Source organism: Mixophyes fleayi, chromosome 5 (assembly GCF_038048845.1).
Source record: "Mixophyes fleayi isolate aMixFle1 chromosome 5, aMixFle1.hap1, whole genome shotgun sequence".
In the NCBI taxonomy this organism is placed as follows: domain Eukaryota; kingdom Metazoa; phylum Chordata; class Amphibia; order Anura; family Limnodynastidae; genus Mixophyes; species Mixophyes fleayi.
The window spans coordinates 197,851,175-197,873,910 of NC_134406.1; the positions used below are offsets into that span (position 1 = coordinate 197,851,175).

The 22,736-nt window shown below is 38.9% G+C and overlaps 1 protein-coding gene across 3 annotated transcripts in view; it reads right to left on the reverse strand.

The window, feature by feature from the left end:
- DOK6 (docking protein 6) overlaps nt 1-22,736 on the reverse strand; it is a 584,401-nt gene that overhangs the window by 81,899 nt on the left and 479,766 nt on the right. The gene's annotated exons all lie outside the window — the stretch shown is intronic.

The window sequence follows — 22,736 nt, forward strand, 5'->3', positions numbered from 1 at the left end:
GAGGCTTATTTTTCAATTTGTTTGCACTACAAGTGCTTTGGGGTCTTCCATATTCCACAGTGTTTTAGACTAATTTTTCTGGCTGTCAAGAGTGATATTTGTCAGCAGTATTTCTAAAATTTGCTTGCACTACAAGTGATTTGGGGTACGCAATATTCCCCAGTGTTTTACACTAATTTTTCTGCCTGTCAAAAAAAGTCATGTTTGTCAGCAGTATCTATATAAGACAATATTTTGCACTACAAGTGATTTGGGGTGTCCAATATTCCCCAGTGTTTTACACTAATTTTTCTGCCTGTCAAAAAAAGTCATATTTGTCAGCAGTATCTATCTAATACATTTTTTGGCACTACAAGTGCTTTGGGCTCATTAAAATGGATTCAAACCAGTCCACATATGAGCAGAATCAGCAAGCAGGTTCTGTCACCAGTCCTGATGGTAGTGTTCCCAGTATGTCATCTGGGAAAGGCGATGTAAAAGATTACCGCGTTGAAGTGAAAAAGAAGTGTAACTGAGGAAAAGTTAACTGCCGATATAAAAAAAATGCCAACATGCCATTCTACACACACAGTGGCAAAGAAAGAATGTGGCCTTCACCTTTCTCTATTAGTGGCAGATCCAAAAATGTTACCGAGTCTTCTTCTTGTACGGTCACTCGTGACCAAGCAAGACCAAGTAATTTGGAGTCTAAAAGTGGTGCACAACTACTGTTACGCGTCAAAGCCGAGCTGCAAGAAAACAGTAAGGCATTAGAGGATAATGTATGCTCTGAATCAGAAATGACAACAATCCCTGTGGAGAGTCCATCCACCAGTGGTATTTCTAATTGTGAGCATTCTGTTAGTGTACCCATAAATAAGGGCCCTTTCAGCAGTTCTGCTGATGTTTGCCTGAACAGCCTGAGTGTAGCCGGTGATACACAAATTGAGGATACCATTTTAGAATTAGAAGAGGATGAGGGGCAGATTTGTGTAGACGACGAGGGCGCTAATGAGGATGTTGATGACGATGAGGTTGTTTGTCTAAGTCCTGCACCAGTGGCAGCAGTTCTGGAACGTGACAAGAAAAAGGCCATTGTCATGTCTGGGCATAAAACAAAAAAATCCACTTCTTATGTGTGGAATTATTTCTACCCAAATCCAGACAACAATTGTATAGCCATTTGTAGTGTATATCAAGCCACAGTCAGTCGAGGGACCTTAACCATCTTGGAACCTCGTCTATGTTATGCCATTTGATGAGAGTTCATGGCAAAGTGTTGGGAAAAGCTGAAAGTTCTTCCAAAAAAATTACAAGCACTCCATCATCAGCTAGGACCCTTCGGTCACCGACATCCCGACGGCTACAAAATACACCCACAACACCATCCTCAGAAATATCCTAAGTAGCGCTCGGAGTTAGCCCTGCATTCCACTTAGTGAGGCTGGATGACTCCTGCACTATAATTGATTGCTCTGAAGAAAGCGTTAGTCCCACTGCTGCTGCTGTTGCTGCTGCTGCGGGTGAATCGTCAGCCCAGAGGAAGGCCAAGTAAAAAAGCAGTCCTACATTTCAACAATTAACTGTGAAACAATCATTTTCTAGAGACAGCGTCGGACTGGCCCAGCGGGCTACCGGTAAAATAGGCCCGGCTACCTTACGACCTTTTACCCGTGGGCGGAGCTTACCTGGAGGCCCGTCCTCACGAGGGTCCTCTCCAGTGTCCCCGCTGCTCAATTGCGATCGCAGCTGCGATCATGTGACCCGCCCCCTCCCCCTGTCAGCTGATGTTCCCGCCGCCACTGAAGAAGGGAGAAGGAGCAGAGAGCCTGCAGCAATCAACATATCGGTAAGTATATTAACCATTTGTTTATAGATATATATATAAATATATATAGTGTGTGTGTGTGTGTGTGAATTGGGGACACTTGCGTGGCATAACATTTGGGGCACTGCTGGGTGGCATAACATTGGGGGCACTATGTGGCATAGCATTTGGGGCACTATGTGGCATAACATTGGGGGCACTATGTGGCATAACATTGGGGCACTACTGTGTGGCATAATATTTGGGGCACTACTGGGTGGCATAACATTGGGGGCACTATGTGGCATAACATTGGGGGCACTACTGGGTGGCATAACATTGGGGCACTACTGTGTGGCATAACATTTGGGGCACTATTGGGTGGCATAACATTGGGGGCACTATGTGGCATAACATTTGGGGCACTACTGTGTGGCATAACATTTGGGGGTATACTGGGTGGCATAACATTGGGGGCACTATGTGGCATAACATTGGGACACTACTGTGTGGCATAACATTGGGGGCACTACTGTGTGGCATAACATTGTTTTGGGGGCACTACTATGTGGCATAGGGGGGCTGCCTATCTATACTAAACTATAGAGGGGGCTGACTATACTAAACTATAGTGAGGGGGGCTGCCTATGCTAAACCATATAGTGAGGGGGGCTGCACAGAGAACACTATATGGAGGGGGTAATGGGACCTTTAATGCTGAGGTGGTTTGGGTCTATAACTGAATGTGGGGCTGAGTGTGGGGAGGAGGGCTATCTATTAAATGTGAAAATTAATTATTTAATGCTAGGAATGGTCGTAGGAAATGGATGTATTAAACAAAAATGCTATTCATTTATTGCTGGGGCTGTTTGGAGGGAGGGTAATAGGTTTATTTATTAAATGGGAATACTATTAATTTAATGTTGGGTTAGTTGGAGGGAAATAGATCTATTTATCAAATGTAAGCACTATTATTTTAATGTTGAGGCTGGAGAGAGGCCTAATTATTAAATGTGGGTGCTGTTGATTTAATGGCAGGGATGGTTGGCGTTTCTAAATGTACCCATTATTTTTTCCAAATAAGGCCCTCAACATTCCAGGATCCAGACAAGCCTCAACTAAAGAAACCAGCAACCACAGGTGGAAAAAGTGACAACAGGTAGGACAGTCTGTCAAATAATCTGAGTCTAGTGCAGGCTTGGCTAACCTGTGGTACTCCAGGTGTTTTGAAACTACAAGTCCCAGCATACCCTTCCAGCAATAAGCTGCTATATATCGGCAAAGCATGCTGGGGCTTGTAGTTTCACAACACCTGGAGTGCCACAGGTTAGCCAAGCCTGGTCTAGTGGGACAATCCTGATTTTTGGTGACTGTTCTGCCCAATCTAAGGGGCAGGTCAAGACTGTGTATTCTTTATACACACACTGAATTCTTTATATACTACACTAAGGTGCTAGCTGTCCTTTGTGAACTGACCACTCCCCCTCTAGTTTCTGGTCCCGCCTCTATGATGGCTGACCACTCCCCCTCTGGTGGGTCCCTAGTGTTGCAGTCCCCCGGTGGGCCCTTCATGCCCCAGTCCGACACTGGCTAGGGGAAGCAAATATGACAGCAGTCACCTAGTCGCCAAGCGAATCACAGACGTCATGGCTGCCATGTTAGTGTTAGATTTGCGTCCAATATCTACAAAAATCGCAGCTGGTTTTTCACAGTAAATTGAGGTTTTGTGTCCGCGTTACAGAATTCCATCGCAACACCATTTTTCCCGTAAAGCTATTCTACAACTATACCAAAAAGTGTGTACAAATGTAGAGATTGCACTGAAAAATGCCATTCTGCCCACTGTCCACTTAACCACAGATATGTGGACAGGTGGAAGTGGGAAAACCAAAGACTATCTGACTGTGACAGCCCACTGGGTTGGTCATTCACCATCACCAGCAGGAACAGCAGCAGCATGTACACCCCTACGTAACATTTGTCACAGGCAGGCCACTCTTTGTATCACCAGCTTCACTAACAGGCATACAGCTGACAATTTGTTACGCAAACTAAGAGATGTAATTGATACATGGCTTATACCACTTGGACTCTCCCCAGGGTATGTCATTTCTGATAATGCCAGCAATATAGTGCGAGCATTACAGCTGGGTGAATTCTATCACATTCCCTGTTTTGCTCACACCATCAACTTGGTGGTGCAGAGCTTCCTACGAAATAACCGTGAGGTGCAGGAGATGCTTTCAGTGGCCCGTAAAATTTCAGGCCATTTCAGGCATTCAGCCACAGCATGTAGGAGATTGCAGCAGCTCCAAGAACAGTTTAACCTGCCCTGCCACCAACTTAAGCAAGAGGTGGTAACTAGATGGAATTCCACCCTGTATATGCTTCAGAGAATGGAGGAACAGCGCAAAGCCATCAAAGCGTATTGCACAAGCCATGACATTGGGAAAGGAGGGGGATGTATTTCACTCTTGCACAGTGGGGAATCCTTTCAGTGCTGTGCAAGGTGCTGAAACCATTTGAAGTTGTGACGTGTGAAGTGAGTGCAGATTCTACTAGCTTGAGCCAAGTCATTCCTTTAATTAGACTATTGGAAAAGCAGCTTGAGAAACTGAAGAAGGAGGTGAAAGCAAGCAATTCCGCAAAGTATTTTGGCCTTGTAGATCAAGTACTTAATTCGCTTCACAATGATCCTGGAGTTATTGAGATCTTGAACTCGGATTAGTACGTTTTGGCCACTGTGCTTGATCCAAGGTTTAAGACCTACATTGAGTCTTTGCTTCAAAATGAACGAGATGTGAACTTTTGCAAGGAGATATTGCTCAGCAAGTTGTCTGCTGAACTGTGCCTTGGCTTGACGACGTGTCCTCCTTCACTCTCTCAAGCTGCTGCGGCTCGTAAAAAATTACATTTTCCAAAAAGAAGCAGGTAAGATGCAGGGGGCAGACCAGAACAGTTTAACATCTGGGCTGGTTTGAAGGATTTTTCCAAAAAATGTGTGACCTTGCCCATATCTCCATCCAATCTGATTATTAACATGCAAAGGATGGTGGAGAATTATTGTCAAGAGGTTATTTATATGGAAATGTCAGACAGTCCCTTTCTTTACTGGGAAGAAAAGCAGGCCATTTGGAAACCCATGTACAAACTTGCTTTGCAATACCTAAGCTGCCCACCCTCCAGTGTGTACTCTGAACGAGTGTTCAGCACAGCCGGGAATTTAGTCAGTGATTGCCGTAGAATGTTACTTCCCAAAAATGTGGAGAAAATTATGTTTATAAAAATGAACTACATCTTCCATGAGGAATGCCTTCACCATCAAAAACATCCAAGCACTGACTGTTCTCTAATGGCGGATTCAAGCGGCGATTAATTGATAGTCTGTGATGAGGGTGAGGATGAAGCTCCAGATGACGATAACATGTTTTTAAAACTTTCTATTTAAGTGTAGGGTGCAATCTACCCCCAAAGAGGAAAGGGACTTGGGGCATTTCTATATCATGTACTGTCTTAAAAGGCTGCTTTTTTGGCAATTTCTCATTAAGGGTAGGGTGTCATACACAGACTGACCCCAAACTGGCTTTGTCCATTTCAATTAATATTGTACAGTCTATAACGGCTGAATTTTTTTGTATTTTCTACAAGTGGAGGGAGGCCTATACAGACAGAAATCAAACTGCCTTTGTCCATTTCTTTAGATATTTAACTATAAGTGTAGGGTGTAATATACACCCAAAGACGATGGCTGCATTGCCAATATGCATAGATGGGGAGGAAGACAATCTGGTTTGTGTGTAGAATTAATGAAGGCTTACCAGGAATTAAACTCCTTTTTTGATAATTTATTAGCTTAACAATTACATTACTTATCCAAGAAACAGGTGGATCACTAAATTTGGTTATTTTATACCCAAAAACATTGATTTTTAAACAAAATAGCAAAACAAAACCAAACAAAACCAAAACCAAAACCAAAACACGCAATGGCGGTTTGGCAAAACCAAAACCAAAACACAACGGTATTCCAGATCCAAAACCAAAACCAAAACACGGGGGTCAGTGAGCATCTCTAATTATCTAATATATATATAAGCATAGCGGCGTGTGTTAGTGTGTGTGTGTGTGTGGAAAAAACTATTTTCTCAGAAAGGGCTCATCCAATTGACCTGAAATTTGGTATACTGACATTATTTGACAAAAAAATTATAATAGTGTAGTCAGTTAACTTCCATCATCCCCCCTTCCCCCCGTGGGAGGGGTAGTAAAGGCTACATTTACCAGTTGAGGGCTCAAACTCTTGACCGTGTGGGTATTTATTTACCAGAGCCTGTGTTTGGTCATGGACAATTGTATGCAATTGTACGCATTTTCACGAGTACGGAGAAGCAGTGATGTGAAAGTGCAGATTATGAATATTGCTTTTCAAGGAAGACTTATTGAGCACAGCGATAAGGTGTTTAGCAGAAACGTTGTGTATCGAGAGGTTTTAGAACAGTAAAACGATGGAGATTAAGGATGTGGCGATGAAGATGAAGGATGAGGTGATGGAGAAGAATGATGAGGTGGTGACATGTGGACAAAACCACGTTAAAAAAGGGCACTTACGTCGGGAAGTAACGCTCTTCCCCTGGGGAGGCCTGGCCTAGCCCCAAATGCATGACAAGAACCTTTTTAACACCTTAAGTAGCTTGATTTGACTAGAATGCATGAGTATCATGCACGGGTTAACTTGTTTTATATATGTGTTTTATGAGTAATAAATACTTTTATGGTTTTACACTATGAGCGACAATTGTCTTTTAGATATGTTATATCCTGTCGGAACGACTGTGAGCTGATTTTCATCAGGCGTTGCTGCTCAGAAATCCCCACAGGTGTAGGACACCACGTTGATGTACCACTCTGTTTCTTTTCTAAGAGAGTGTAAGTGCATTCCCTAAGGGGCTACGAGAGAATCACATGATGGAATGTACTCATTTATCATAGACACTTGCAACAGTGGGAGTATTTAGAAGGATGTAATTTGCAACATTGGTTACGCTATGATGTCATGTTTTCTTTTTCCACAGGTGAATCAAGCATCACAATCTGACTGAATTCAGGAAATGAACTAATCTCATCCTTTGGAACTTTTTCTGCTCCATTCATGAATTGAACTTTTGGGTTGAATATTGTATTTTTTCCTCTTGAGGATTTTTTTATTAGGGAGTTTGTGTTGGTATTTCAGTGCAATTTTGTCTCTATATTATTATTGTTCCAGAAGCAACACTTCAGTTTGCCATTTGCTTTTGGTATGGTTACTATATAGCACACTTGTTGGCTTGTGAGCAGGCTAACAGAGGGCTGCATCTGTGTGGATCTGCGCAGGTATATTCAGTACATTGTTCATTATCTGTTTTTAAAGCTTACCTTATCCCAGACCCCGATGATACTATTCACACTGGTACATCTTATATCAATCTCTATTTTAAGCCACATTCATTCCTCTTGTATGAGCTGTGCCCTCTTGTAAGTTCTATAATGGAGCAGGGTCCTCCGTACCCTTTGTTATCATGTCTGCATTTATTTTGTCTGACTTGTATGTTCTTGTTTTATGTATCTCCTGTTCCCCACTGTACGGCGATGTGGATCATTGTGGTGCCTTACAAACTTATAATAATAATAATAATAATAATAATAATAATAATAATAATAATATGCCTATTATATAACTTTATCTATTTCCTATGCCTATACTAACATCTCACCATTTGGTAGAGTGTCATTTTTTTTGTCACTTTTGCATCTTGGTAGTTAATTTACCTAAAGCACTGATATCCATGTACTCTGGTTAAATCGAGTTTCTGTAATGTCATTTAGGCTTTCTGTAAAGTGTGCCTCTTTACTTTGCTATGTGTCTGATCACAAAGTACTCTTTGTGTGAACAGATCTAAATATACATTGTCTGATCTTCTCATTTTCACCATTGCTATAGTTCCTGACTAAATAGTTTTTTCCAACTTCCACAACCTCTGCCTGTTCTATGACTCTTTAGCTCTGTCACCATCCTGGTTGGACAATTAAACTGTCTCCTAGTGGGGCCTTCAGGTACGATAAGAGCGCCAAGTAGATCCCACTCCTCAGGTAAATCTGCTAGATGCCTAGAGGATCCACTTAACCTGACAATCCCATTATATTCTCTGAAAGCCATCTTCTCTTTTTATTGATATATAATATTCTTATACTATACAATATATTGGGGTGGTGCCTTAATGACAAAGAATGGGTTAAACATTGTTGAGCAGTTGTGGACAGGATTCAAAGTTTAAAAAATATGTCCAAGAGCAGGAATAAGATGGTGGTAGTGACTTCTTAAATTTGCTCATACCATGAGCAGAGGAATAGGCTAGCTTGGTGTTTAACATATATTTTCCTCTGTATTGCACACTATTAAAAATAAAGTTAGGCTGCCTTTAATTCATTTATTTTTCCTGTAATTATTCCTATGATTGCAATCTTGTAGTCCAGCTCTAAAGCCTCTGCAATGTGTTTTGGTATTGTTTTTATGCCCTCAGGCACTATGAACTATCAAGACTATTTTTTATAAGTAACCATGGCATATGTGGCATTTTAAATGCAAAAGTACTAAAATAAGTAAAACTTGCTTTGTCATGCTTTTTATTACAGTTATAACAAGACCAAAATTCAATTTTACTAGGCTTTTTTTTCCCGAATGTTGGCATGACAGCAAGCAAAGCAAGCAACTAAGATCAAATATGTGTAATTCAATCACCGGGAAGCTGGCCATAATCTTAGTCAGCTCCCCCCCCCCACACTTTCTACAGCCAAATAATTGGTGTGATATTTCATTTCTCCTCATTGTAAATGATTCCCAGTCAGAAACCTCTCTGCGTACTAAATTCTCTTCACCACAGTAACAAAGTCATTATGTTTTTTTCTAAACACAAGTATATATTTAACAATATTATTCAAGCATTTATAATAATGTTATTTTTATTTATACTTTTTAGTTTTTTTGTCAATTTTACACTTTCCAATTTCTGATGTAGTTTGAGGTTCTTTGTTGGAACTGTGAGACGTTTGTTATTTCTTATTTCCTTTTAGAACTAATTTGTAAACAAAGGAGGTTGTTTACAAAGTGCATTTAGTGCAAAGTCATCTTTGTTTAAGATGTGCTCCTTGTTTGTGGCAATATTTACCTTAATTGAGATAAAAGGCTGAAGATGGCCCAATGACACTTTCCCGTTGTTGGTTTTGCCCTATATTTTTAAAGGGATACATTTTGCTCTTTCATATCATGTTTCGTGTTGCAGACAAATTCATTTTTTAGGTGCCCCCCAAACAAAGTTTCACGAACAAAATATTGACACATGTAATAAAAACCATCCCAAAGTCCCCTTACTCTCAGGATAAACTTAAGCTATAAAAGAAGTTAAACTGAGCAGTATAGTTTAGGAGAAATATAAAAAAAAGTTTAATACAATAAAAGACGTGGGGGTAAATGTATCAAGCTGAGAGTTTTCCGGCGGGTTTGAAAAGTGGAGATGTTGCCTATAGCAACCAATCAGATTCTAGCTATCATTTTGTAGAATGTACTAAATAAATGATAGCTAGAATCTGATTGGTTTTTCAAACCCGTCGGAAAACTCTCAGCTTGATACATTTACCCCGTGGTTCTAAATTGGTCGCAAGTTAAACTTTTGATATAACATTTATATTTTTACATAGTGCGCCTCTTCAGATTTTCCCTTAGCACAATTCTAGTGTGCGCAGATGAATGCCACGAGCAGAGAGTACATGTGTTTTCTGGGTTGTCCATCTAAACACACTGGTGCTTTCCATTCCATATCCAGAGTCTTGGTAAATGACCTCCATTGTCTTATAATTTTGAAGTTAACACTTTCAGTTCTTATGAACTGTGACTTTTATATTTAAGAAGAAAGCATATGGTTATGTAACCCAACTGCCAAATAAACTATCATGAAAGCATGATGCAGACATGGGCATAGGGTGCAATTTTCTGGGCCGTCCATCATTCACCTTCTTCACTCAAACAACTCTCTAATCCCCAAACAAACCTTACTTTGTGATTGGTTCATATGGCCCCAATAAGCACTTTTTCCCATTGCAGTCCAGCTGGACCAATATGTAATATGTGGCACTTAGCTTCATGTATCAAACTCATTTTTTGTAAGCTTGCAAATAGAGTCTTTTTAACTCTTTATCTGTTGGTTAATACCCAGTCTTGTTTTAGTAATTTTGTTCATAATGGTAAATAACTGCAGAGAATTGCTGGCACTATATAAATAAATATTATTATTATTAATAATAATAATAATAATAATAATAATAATATTTATTGAAAACATATTTGTTATTAATACTTGGTGAATATTTTAAATTTTGTATAAAATGTAAGTAATGCTGCAGTGGTCATTATTACATCAACAAGGTAGGAACCGCAGATTTTGACTCTTGCAGTATAAATATAAAGTTACTTTGTCTCCCAAACACTGTTGCCTAAAGCAACTACCTCAATCTGATAATATTAAGGCTCCTTAGCTATATATTAATATTACTTTAATACCACTTCAAATTATTGCAGCTGTTACACTGATTATTCCTACTAACGATTGAAATAATGATATTATTTTCTGCAAGTCATTGCACTGGCAGCCTGCTTCTTCCTGAATGGTAATTATGGTGCTTAATTTCATTCTTATATCTCTTCTATCATTTTTGTTTATGTCTATACCCATGCTTTATAACCCACCAATGTCCTATGCTTATAACCATCTATTATTGTCACATCCCACACAAGCCACTAAAACGTTCCCCAATAGAAATGCTCTATTTTGTCCCTATTTTCCAAGCAGCAGTGTTATCAAGCATGAGAAGCCTGCTAGGTGGCAAGTTCATACAGTATTGTTTAGCACTTGGCAAAGTTGATCTTTGTAATATACACATAGATGGTCCACCATATAAAACAAGCATTTTTCCTTCTATTTTATTTCCTATATCTCCTTTTGATTATAAACTCTAGCAAACAGTGCACCCTCGTCTTCTGTTTATTTGTCTGTGACTATATTGCTACTTAAGATTTGTTCTAATAAAATATACAGAAGTCTATGTATAGTACTGTATATTCTATTTTATATTTTTTTAATAAAAACAACAAAATCTGTAATTCCCTGCAACTTTACAGACTATAAACAAACCAACATCCCACTGTCATTGTTCATATGGTTATTCATTATCAGAGTAAAATGTGAAATCATTGGCAGCTCAATTATTAATGATGAATGTTGTATCCATTTTTAGGTATCTCATTTTACTTCCAAGAAGTTGGCTCGCCGAGAAAAGTCTGCTGTTTTGACACTAATGTTAATGTTTTTCTAAGCAGATTGAGAAATTAGCTTGCTCTCTTGCAGTGCACCAAGCCATTTATTGACATCCACATTATTGTGTTACTGTAATCTGCTTTGCCAGTTAGCTTAAATGTATAATAGTGGTATTGAAAATGTGGGAAAATTTATGGCTATTAAAATATCCGGCTTCGCACATGACTTAACTCACCTGGCTTTGCCATAATGAAGTATAGGAATATAATTTTAGAAGATAAAAAGGAAGCTAAACTTTTGAATCTGTTTTTTTTTTTATCTGTATTCAATAGAAGGGAAAAATGTGACTTATCTAACACAGGAGGATGTGAAAATGAAGACTAATAAATCACCCGGCCCACATGTCATCCAACTATGTGGACTAAAAAACGAAGTTCAATATTTTTAAAAAGGAAAACACATCGGAAACAGGATATTATAGTTTTGTGAGGCTGACATCTGCATAACAACTGTCCCGTTTTTGGCTGGACATCCTGTTTGCGGGCCGCAAAAGGAGCAGGGTTTATCAGAACAGTGGGTGGTGCTTAACCCAAATATGTCCATTTGTGGGTGGAGTTTATCCAGAACAAGGGCAGGTCTTATTTTGTCCCGCTTTCGTGATTCTAAATGTTGGGAGGTATGCTTCTGCTGTGGGTAAATTATTTGTAGGGATTCTGAGAGTATGATTCTGAAGTATATTGTAGAAAATAATTAGATAGCACAGTATCAGCTTGGTTTCATTAAGGACCGGTCAAACATAACACATATAATTAGATGGAATCAGAAGGTAAGTTTAAAACAGAATCTTATTAGTGCAATTGATATACAGTGATACCTTTGGATTTTGCAAAAGTGTTATACTGTTTAATACAACTATCTGACACTAAGATCTAGTCTGGGGGAAAAGTATGTGAACAAAAGAGCTGGTTGAAGGATAAAAGACATAGGGTAGTTATAAATGGAACATATTCAGATTGGGCTAATGTTATTATTTGTGCACCACAGGGATCAGTATAGGGCTCTGTCTATATCTCTTATTGTTCTTGCAGATGGCCTAGAAAGTAGGGTATCCTTATTTGTTGATAATAAGCTAAACAGGGTTTTATATAAACAAAAGGATAGTAACTTGCTACAGAAAGATTTAAACAAAATGGCAATGAAATGACAGATGAAATTTAATGTAAAGAAATGTTGGGTTATGTACCTAGCCCACGACAATAACTATGATAAATACTATTACGGCTACCAGCAATTACCATAAGATTGCAGAAATATAGGAGAGGTCTTCACCTATAGGAGCCACCTTTCCCGTAGAGCTTGATAAGCTCACAGGTAGTCAGATATCCCTAGCTCTTAACCTCCTGGTTAAGAGCTAGGGATATCTGACCCGGTTGTCATGGGGAGCTGAGTTGCAGCGACTAGGGGCACCGCCGCATTTAGTGACAATTACACAGTAAATGTAATACAATTGTGCAAAATTGATGTGGAAAATGTTTAAGAATACTACTTAACCAACTGAGTGCCAGCAGACAGTGCCAGACTGCAGCTGCAAAATAGTACAGTTTTTGGCACCTTACTGCAAAAAAGGACAAAAAAGAACTTGACAGGGTTTAGATGTAGATAACCTCATTAATAAAGGCAATGAAAGTATTCACTTCTAAAGAGAGGTTACAAAAACTACTATTGTATTCTTTGAAAAAAGATACATTATAGGTGACTTAATTAATTTGTATAAGTACCATATACACTCGTGTATAAGCTGACTTTTTCAGCACATTTTTTAATGCTGAAAAAGCCCCCCTCGGCTTATACACGAGTGAACTTACCTGTTCTCCGGTCCCTCAGCTCTTAACTTCCGCAGTGAAATGCATGTGCATTCCACTGACAGGAAGTTCGGCATTTGGGACGCAAACTAAGTAAAACACATAAAAATCAATAACACTGAACTGCACAGATGAGACTTAAGCCAAACAGTATATCGGTGCAAATAGCAATATACCACTAAGTCATTTTTAATAAAGAAAGGTGCATATGTCCAAAGAACCAGTCAGAATAAAAATACATGAATCATTTAGTAGCTAACCAATCAAAAACACACATGATATAAAAATGTGTAAAATAAAAATGCATATACAGATGAATAAAAAACATAATAATGAATACATCTAAAAAATGGCATTGTTCATGATACACTTGACTCTCAGAACAAATCACATATAATTATGTTGGTATCCTGTGGATATGTTCCTCATTAGACACAGGTAATAACGTGCAAACGTGTTCACTTAACAGGAACAGGAATTATATGAACATTTATTTATTTGTATAGCTCCAGCATATTCTGTAGCACAGATATTGCCGCATTAACACACAAACTCATGTGCATTCTATAAATATGGACGCATTTACACCAGGGGGCTGATGTGGGTGTTTAATGATTTTTGGTACATTTGGAGACATTTTGGGAGCCTGAGTTGGACTGTACTTTCAGGGAATATGTGCTTATCAATATGCACAGTTATGGTACTTACTGTATATGTATTTATCTAATGCATAGAAGCCACCCCCCAATATTTTTATTTTTGAAATTTACCAGTAGCTGCTGCATTTCCCACCCTAGGCTTATACTCGAATCAATACGTTTTCCCAGTTTTTTGTGGTAAAATTAGGTGCCTCGGCTTATATTTGGGTCCTCTTATACTCGAGTATATACAGTTAATATGAGGCCAATATAAAGATATGTCCAATTATGGGACATCAGTGGTGAAGAAAGGTGGTTTCGCCATTAGCATAAGAAGTAAAAGTTGGTTTAACTGTGTAATTCTTTATCCCATGAGGGGTTGATGTTGAATTTACTAAAAATTAAAAAATGCATAGGATGCCTTACTGGATGGTATCTGTGCTATGATTGATAGAAAACAATATGATACAGGGAATTTCTTCCTAGTTACATTTGTGGAGTCAAATATTTTGCATTGTTTTCCTCCTCGCTAACTCACAATTCACACTGAAGGTTCTGTTTCCCCTTACTCTGAATAAACACAACTACACATCGAAAGTTGAACTTAATAGATATGTGTTACTTTTTGTGTTATTTAATCTTTCTTTATTGAAGACTACATAAAGATACAAAATGTGCATATACAAACATTTTAAGCAATGGTAATATAAAACTAAAAGCAGAATCTTCACATTTTCTCAGCAAACAAACAATTGGGAGAAGGAGAAAAAAGGGGGGTGTTGAATTATAGGGAGGGGAGTGGGGAATGGTGGTATCCTCAGGGTTGTACATAAAAGAAAAAAGGATCTAAATGTGTGTAGAATTGTGAAAACGATTAGTACAAGGGGCCAAGAATGCCCAAAGTCCAACAGCCATCTAAAATAATTACAAAATCCAGTTCTCTCAGCAACATATAATGTCCTTACATTTCTAACAGAGAGTGGTGTTCAGGGGAGTCTTTGATATCTAGCCACCTAAACCAAATTGCAGTGAAAACCGTGAAATGGTCTGAACTGGACAATGTTAGTTCACTCATGGTCTTGAAGAAATCTATTTTAGTTTTTCACTTCTTCATAGTATGGGGAGAAGGGGACCTCCAATTAGTAGGAATAACCACTTTGGCAGCATTACTTAAATGTCTAATATGCAGTGTTTTATAACAGGGGTCGGCAACCCTAGGGACGCGTGCCAAACATGGCACGCGGCGCCGTTTAGTCTGGCACCCCGGAGCCGCTTTCACTTTCAGGAGAAGATCGCAGTTCCATTGCAGACTGCTGTTCCTGATTGTCTGCGGCTTGGGCTCCAGGTGCTGCTGGGAACTGTCCGCCTTTCACTGCAACTTCTACAACTCTTACGACTGCGGCTTCCAGATAGACCCAAAAGGTGAGTGCAGCGCCTGGGACGCAATATCCTCAAGTCCCCATGCAAGAAAGGCTTATTTATATGGGCAGGGGAAGAGGCGGGGGGGTTTACACAAACTTTCTTCATGCACACTTTTCATTTCTAAACAATGAATGCAAATAAAACAGACAATGGGAATGTAAATCCATACAGTGCAGTTTCTTTACTCTAGTTATACTGAGAGAGAAATGTCTCTAAATTTATGATTTGTTCTGTAACTCCTTTATAAAGTGTCTTCCTGTGTTCTCATAATAACATCCCCTCTTTATATATGATGTCCAGACACTATTGAGGGCAGAATTCTGTAAGCTGTCATAGTGGCATTTATCAGGTTAAGAGAACTTTTAGCCCCTGTTGTTGTACAAGTTTTAGTCTGTGACAGCTACGTATGGTCCAGAAGAACTGGAGAGTTGAAGGTTGCCCAAACCTGGAACATCAGCTACAGCTCATTGATTAGCAAATTGGCATAATAATGGTGTACCAGGTAGCCATTAGCCTAATGTAGTGCAATATTAATTGGGGGCACTTACGTGTGGCATAAAATTAATTGGGGGCATTACTGTGGCATAATATGAACTGGGTGCATTACTGTCGCACAATATATACTGGGGACACAACAATGTGGCATGATATGAGTTGGGGGCATGACAATATGGCATAATATGACTTGAGGGCACAACTATATGGCATAAAACAAATCGGGGACACTACTGTGGCATAATAAGAATTGAGTGTACTACTAAGTGGCATAATTTGAAAATTTGAAATGGAGCACAACTGTGTGACATAAGATGAATGTTTACTTGTTGGTCCCATTACCATTAATATTATTTTAGCGTAGTATAATAATATATATATATATATATATCTATATATATATATATATATATATATATATTAGATGTAAGGGTCCTTCTTAACTCTGGTACAGTGTTTTTGTAAAGGAGGAAGTGTCTAGCTTGTAGATACAACTAGAATTTAGATAGGGATAAGTAAAATTTTCCTTGCAGGGTACTAACTTTCCCACCCTCCAACAACTGAAACCTCCTGGACAGAACAGGTGTCGAATGTACCAGTACACTTTTCCAGTAGGAAATCTGGGTTCTATGACAATGGTGTTAAAGGAGACTAAAGGGAGAAAACTCACTTCAAGTTTCTCAGCTTGGCCCAGAATTGGAGCACTGAAACAATTGTAGGAGGTGAAGTGTGAGGAAGCCTGGCAAGCCACAGGAAAATGCTAGAAGGAGTTCCCTTCTCTTGGCTCTCAATTGCCACCCATTGCTTGGAGACTGAAACCCACATCCATTCTACTAGTCTGGTGAGCACAATTGCCTGGTGGTATTTATAAACGAGAAGAAGCTGAAGTCCTCCTTGGGACTTTCATCTAGTTATGATATCTTTTGGTATCTGAGAGGTTTTGCAGATCCAAACAAAGCTGTGGATAAAAAACTGCAGATCCATAACGTGTTTAGGTGGGATGCAGATAGGAAGTGTATGTAGGATGCTTAGGTAGAATATTCATCTTGATGATAATTATCCTCCCGAGCCAGGAAAAAACAGAGGAACGCCACTGTATGAGCTCTGAGCACAGCTTATAGAGAAGAGGAATGAAGTCCACCTTGAACAAATCCATGTGGCCTTTAATGATTAGTATAATCAGATATTTATTATGTGAGGGGTGCAAAGGAGAAGGCATGTTGAACACCTGTCAGTATGGCAGGTGAAATTGAAATTTACAGGTCTTCTGACTTAGAATAATTAATTTTGACTTTAGATAGGTGACCACATTTTTGGAATTCTAGCATCAGATATGGAAGGGAGGTGACAGGTTCAGTGATGGTAGCCAAAAGGTGATCTGCAATGAGGGCCAATTTGTGGTCGGTCCATCCCACCTGGACATCTGAGATATCAGGTTTATTTCTTATGGAGTCCTCCATACAAGGATAAAAACCAAGGGGGATAAATGGCAACCCTGTCTGGTCCCATTTCTAATATGAAAGGGATCTGAGAGAAAGCTGTTGAGTTTAAGTCTAGCTGTGGGAATATTATATAAGGAAAAAATTCTTTGCATGCAGATAGGGCCCAATCTCAAATGCTTCAGTACACCTGAAAGAAACAACTAATCTACCCTGTCGAACGCCTTCTCAGCATCTATTGATTCGACTAAGGTGGGAGTGGCCAACTTACTGGCAGAATAAATCAAGTCAATGATCTTAGTAGTGTTGTCGAGAGCATCACTTCCCGAAACAAAATCAATCTGATCGCAATGGAGCAGTGATGGTAAGAGGAGCTTGAAATGGTTGGTGATCATTTTTGCAAACAATTTCAAGCCAACATTCAACAGGGAGATTGGTCTGTAGCTAGAGCTTTGAGATAGGTTCTTCCCTCATTTGGAATGACTAATATATGCTTTGAGTGATTGTTGGAAGAAGCCCACCCCAGCCAAAATCTAGTTAGAGGTCCAAATAATTAAGGGGTTTAATTTTAATCCAAAGTATTTATAAGGTGGGTTATTTTTTAACCAGGGCTGAAAGAGTGTATTTTTGTGACAAAATTTGAGTACAGGCCTGGCGATTCTGCCCTGGAGTTTTATGCCCCTGTTCGCCTCTTAAAAGAGCAGAATGGGGGCCTCTTATGAGCAAGCCAAGCACATATTCAGAATAGGACTCAGAAGGGCGGTCTGTCAACCACCATTGCTGGGCCCCACTCACCTCAGGGCCACATAATGGCCACATCCTTTGCACTTCCTATAGTGCCAACACTATTTTCAACTTTTCTACATAACTAATATATAATCCTCGGGTTTATTTACTAACAAAATAGAATGAGCAATTGTGTGATATAACTAGAAATGAGTCGGGTACTGAGTCAAACCTAGTCATGTCAGCGCCAAATTCAGATCTGAAAATGATGCAAAACATAATTTCTGGTAACATGTTGAATTTTGCAAGTTTTGGATCAATATCATCTATATATAGCCCTCCCTCATGTTCTCAGCTGCCATTTTAGAAATGATTGCATGTGGGTAGGATTGCTGCAATTCTGCTCTCATGCAGTGGGTTGTAGAGGGTTGGACAGGGTGAAAGATGCAATGTATATTGAAATAGCTGTGATTCTATTGTACAAATCTTTACAGTTTATTTACAGTTCACTCTCCTGGAAATGTGTGCTGATCAATTGAGTGTTAGGAGTAAAGAGTAGACAATCGGTTGCAACTGATAGTAATAGTGTTTAAATCTGAAGGCAGTTGTCCAAGGTTCAATATCACTGACATCTGAACTATTTAGTGGACAAGAAAAAGGATGCTGTTTAACACAGAACAGCAACCCCCCCCATAAAATAAATTAGTTCTTTTAAAATCCCAAGTGTTTACATCAGAAAGCAATTGTGTGAGGGGCAGTATTAGTGACATCTTTACTACTAAGTGCTCTTTGACTTAGAGCAGCACACTCCACAAAACAAAAATATATATTTTGCTTTAAAAATCCCAAGCATTTCAATCTGAATGCAATTGTGTGAGGAGCAGTATCAGAGATCTGAACTATTTAGTGGAGCAAAAACAGAGTGCTGTTTGACTGTGAGCAGCATATCCCCCGCAAAATGTATAAATATATATATATATATATATATATATATAATATCTTTTTCATGCTCTTAAAATCCAAGTGTTTGACTTTGAAGGTAATTGTGTGAGGGACAGTACTAGTAAGTGGCCAAAAGACAGAGTGCTGTAAAATGGCATTGCACTACTATGCTGAAGGGATGAGGAGGATGATGATAATGCTACAGGTGTTGCTGCTGCTGAAGGTGGCACACCTACCCAATGGGCTGGAGCGTCATTTGGTCTTTTTGTTTGACCGGTACCGCTTGTCCACAAATCCGTAGTTAAGTGCATAGTTGGTACAATGGCATTTTCAGGGACTAGATGACTTTTTGTTTAACCTCCCAATACAGCTTTGAAATTGTTTTTCAGGAGAAATGGAATTGAGATGGAATTTGGTAGCGCAGACTTTTGATCTCAACTATAATAAAGAAAACAAATGAATCCTTTAGTCCTGGAAATATCAGGTCCAGAATCACACTTTGTGATCATGATCTTTCCTCTGATGAAATTGATGAAATAAGATAAAATGATTTAGGAATGAATAGATCTAACAGAGATTAATACACAGCAATTTTATATCATTGGCAAAAGAAAGTGACCCATGTTTTAAAGATGGCTTCTGGAGTTAAGTGAGAACCATTACGGAGGAACAACTAACAGATCTACAGTCTGTTAAGTCTGCAGCCACGATTGGGAAATATATCTCTGAAGTGAAACATTTCTTGAAGACTGCCAAAGAGAAACATGATAGCTATTTGCATTGGTTTTCTCTTTTGCTAAAAGATAGTGTATATCATTGGTGATATTAGTCAGAATATTAGTTCTCTTAACAACTGTTACTGGTCACCTTCTGAATAGAAGTTTCACCAGCAGCAGCAGCAGTCATAATGTGCAAGAATTTCTCCTTGGGAATCATGGATTTCATTAGGAAAGTCAGTTGGCATTTGGATGCTGTACTTATAATGAAGAGGTTGATGAAGAAGGTGTTGACAGTAAAGATTGCGTTAGGTGTCTATCTATTCTGCTGCTAGCTGATGCTAGACTGTTTGTTACTATACATTATTTTCTACCTTTTGATAAAATACTTGAATGAACGTGCTACAAATAACATAATAGGGAGATTCTTACCTTTATGTCTGTCTGTATCCCCGGTATTGTTCTAATACTGTTTTTTGCCCCCACTATATAAATAAATGATGATGATAATGATGAAATGATGATGATGAATGGAGGAGGTGCCTAGATGGTCAAATCTATTTATTGTGGCATCACAAAGGCGAAAGATGCCTTGACAAATGTTGTCTGGGATGGGATAAAAATATTTCCTTGTGCAAGAGGTGGATTTTCTGGTCTTTTCCCTAGGCATACCAATCCGCTTATCATCGGCATGAGGTGGTACCACTGGTGGCTGACTTACTTGGAAACATTAATAATCATTTGCAATATTTTGTTCAAGTACAGCACATCCCAACATTTTCAGGTCCACAATTAGCCCCCTCATCCTGTTGCACATTAGCAAGTTCCAAAGTATCATCTTCAATTTCCACTTCTAAATCATCATCATTCCTAGTCATTCTCATATTTCAAAATGGGGGTGAAACTTTGGAATGGCGGTTGCCCTATAATTACAGTGTCAGAATCTGAAATGATGCCCTCACATATAGCTCTCATGGATACCCTTAGTCTCTTGTAAAAACAGCTGCTAATATTATCAGTTTATGCTGAATGAAAGTAATCACATCATATCTTGTCTACAGCAGCTTCTAGCAGACATTGGGGCCTATTTATTAATCCTTATTTTCATGTAAATGCCCAGAAAACTGCTGCAAAAGTATCAACAGTGCATCACATTTGTTTTTTGAAATACAGAGCAGTCCCCATAGGTGTATAAGCGGACTACTATTTACAGCGATTTAATAAGCAATGAAAAGGCTTTTACACATAAGGTAATATACGCCAGCTCAGGCTGGTGTACATTACCAGAGAACAGATAAAACGTAGCTGGGCTACTGGAGGGTGAAGTGGGATATTATGTTGCTGCTCAGGAGGATAAAAGAGTGTTCCTCCCTCTACTTACAATAATGTATAATTTATTTTATATACATTTATTTTGTTTTTAAAATAAACTCTGCAAACATGTACTAATATGTGTGACTTATTCCATATTAACACCAGATTACATAAATATAATTTCGCCAGGACTCTTTTGATTTATATTATTTGGTGTTCATTACTGTATGTGTAAATTTTCAGCTCTGCTCAAAAAGGCAGAACTTCACTGTGTATGTGTGGAGGGATCCATCACTGTCACACACAGCTCTCTCTGCAAATGTGAAGTGCAGGGATGTTTGTGCTTTCAGATGGAGCATGCGCACAAGGCTGCTGTGGATCGCACAGAGAAGAGGCAGTGAAAAGGTACGTTTTCTACTTTGCAGGAACAGAAATTTTTCATGACTGCTGTACCTGTTGAAGTTTTTAAATAAATACACACAATCTTTTAATTCTTATCTTTGCGATAAGAATTGAAAGGAATTGTGTTAAAAATGCGGTCATTAATAAATATGCCCCTTTGAGACAGAAAATCCCTTTCTACTTGACCTGGCAATGCTGCTGTACCGGTGCTCATAGAACGAAGTGCACTCAGCAGCTATGTGGAAGCATGATATCAAAGTGCTTCCCACCACTGAATAACAGGACCTGGACATTCTCCCTATATTATTAAGGGAACTATAGGACAAACACCAGCCACCAACTGTTTGTATTGGTGGTCATCTGTTTCATTAGGCATGTTTATTTACATTTAGCCAAACTCCCTACAAAGTTAAACATAAACTGAACATTAATAAAAATAAATAAATAGCTAGTTTACATTTAAAATTAAAAACTGCTCCAAACTGTCGATTTATCTGTTTGGTATTAAATATTCTAATGATAAAACATTACATAATGTACGCTTAATTTACTTATTTATAATAAGGGAAAGAAGAGCTAGACTGTCACTCAGTTGTGTCTAATACCCCATTCATACTGCACCAAAATCCCGGGTTTTTGCCGGGGCGAGCTCAAACGTCTTCAACCCGGGATTTATCGAGGGGTAATTCCCGGGTCGGACCCGGGTTGCCTTCACTATGAATGGTGCAACCCGGGTTGCACAGAAAACAAGCTGATTGGCTGTCTGCCTGTCTCTGGAGGATGATGTCATTGGTGGGAGTCCGTGGAAGATTCGAGAAGGAGTTTAGGAGAAATGGTGGATGGTGGAGTGCAGATCAAGCTGAAGCAGAATCGGAGTTTGTTGGAGAATGACGGCCATGATGAAAAGTAATGTGGTAAACAATCACCACCCACTTTTGCATCATCTTTATGCGTCAAAAAACCAGTCACCTTTCAATGACATCACCATTTTTCAGCCAATGAAAACTGCTCTGGTGATGACTCCCACAAATTGCCAGGGAACAGACTTGTGCAGTATTAATGGGGTCAACCCGGGAAATTCCCGGGTCCGAGGTGTAGTATGAATGGTGTTTCTGAGCTGGGACGCTCCGAGCCCCAGCAAAAACCCGGCTTGAAAAACCCGGGATATTGCCGGGGCGGCAGTATGAAAGCGGTATTAGTTTTGTGCTTTGTGGCGTTTTTTTTGTTTATACTTTTTCAATTATTTGCTTGAGGGCTACATTTATGCTGACCTGGTTTTGTTCATTGTTAGTTTATAATATTATAAATTGTTAAAAAAATTGCTTGCTTTAAGCTTTATAAAAAGAAGATAGCAAACACATTTATTTAATACTAATAATACTAATACTAATACTAAAAATAATAATAATACACTGTACTTGTATAGGAAAATACCTTAGCACCAAAGGAAATTGAAAGCAATGCAAAGTGCCACAAACGCTGGGGTATTAACATTAACAGAGTCTGAACACCAGTCATGCTTTCATGAACTTAATTTGTATTGTTAATTTAAATAATTTGTATATTTAAATTCAGAATGTTTAACCACAATGCGAAATAAAAATGAAATATGTCAATTAAAGATTAATTTTAAAGGGCAGATAATCATAT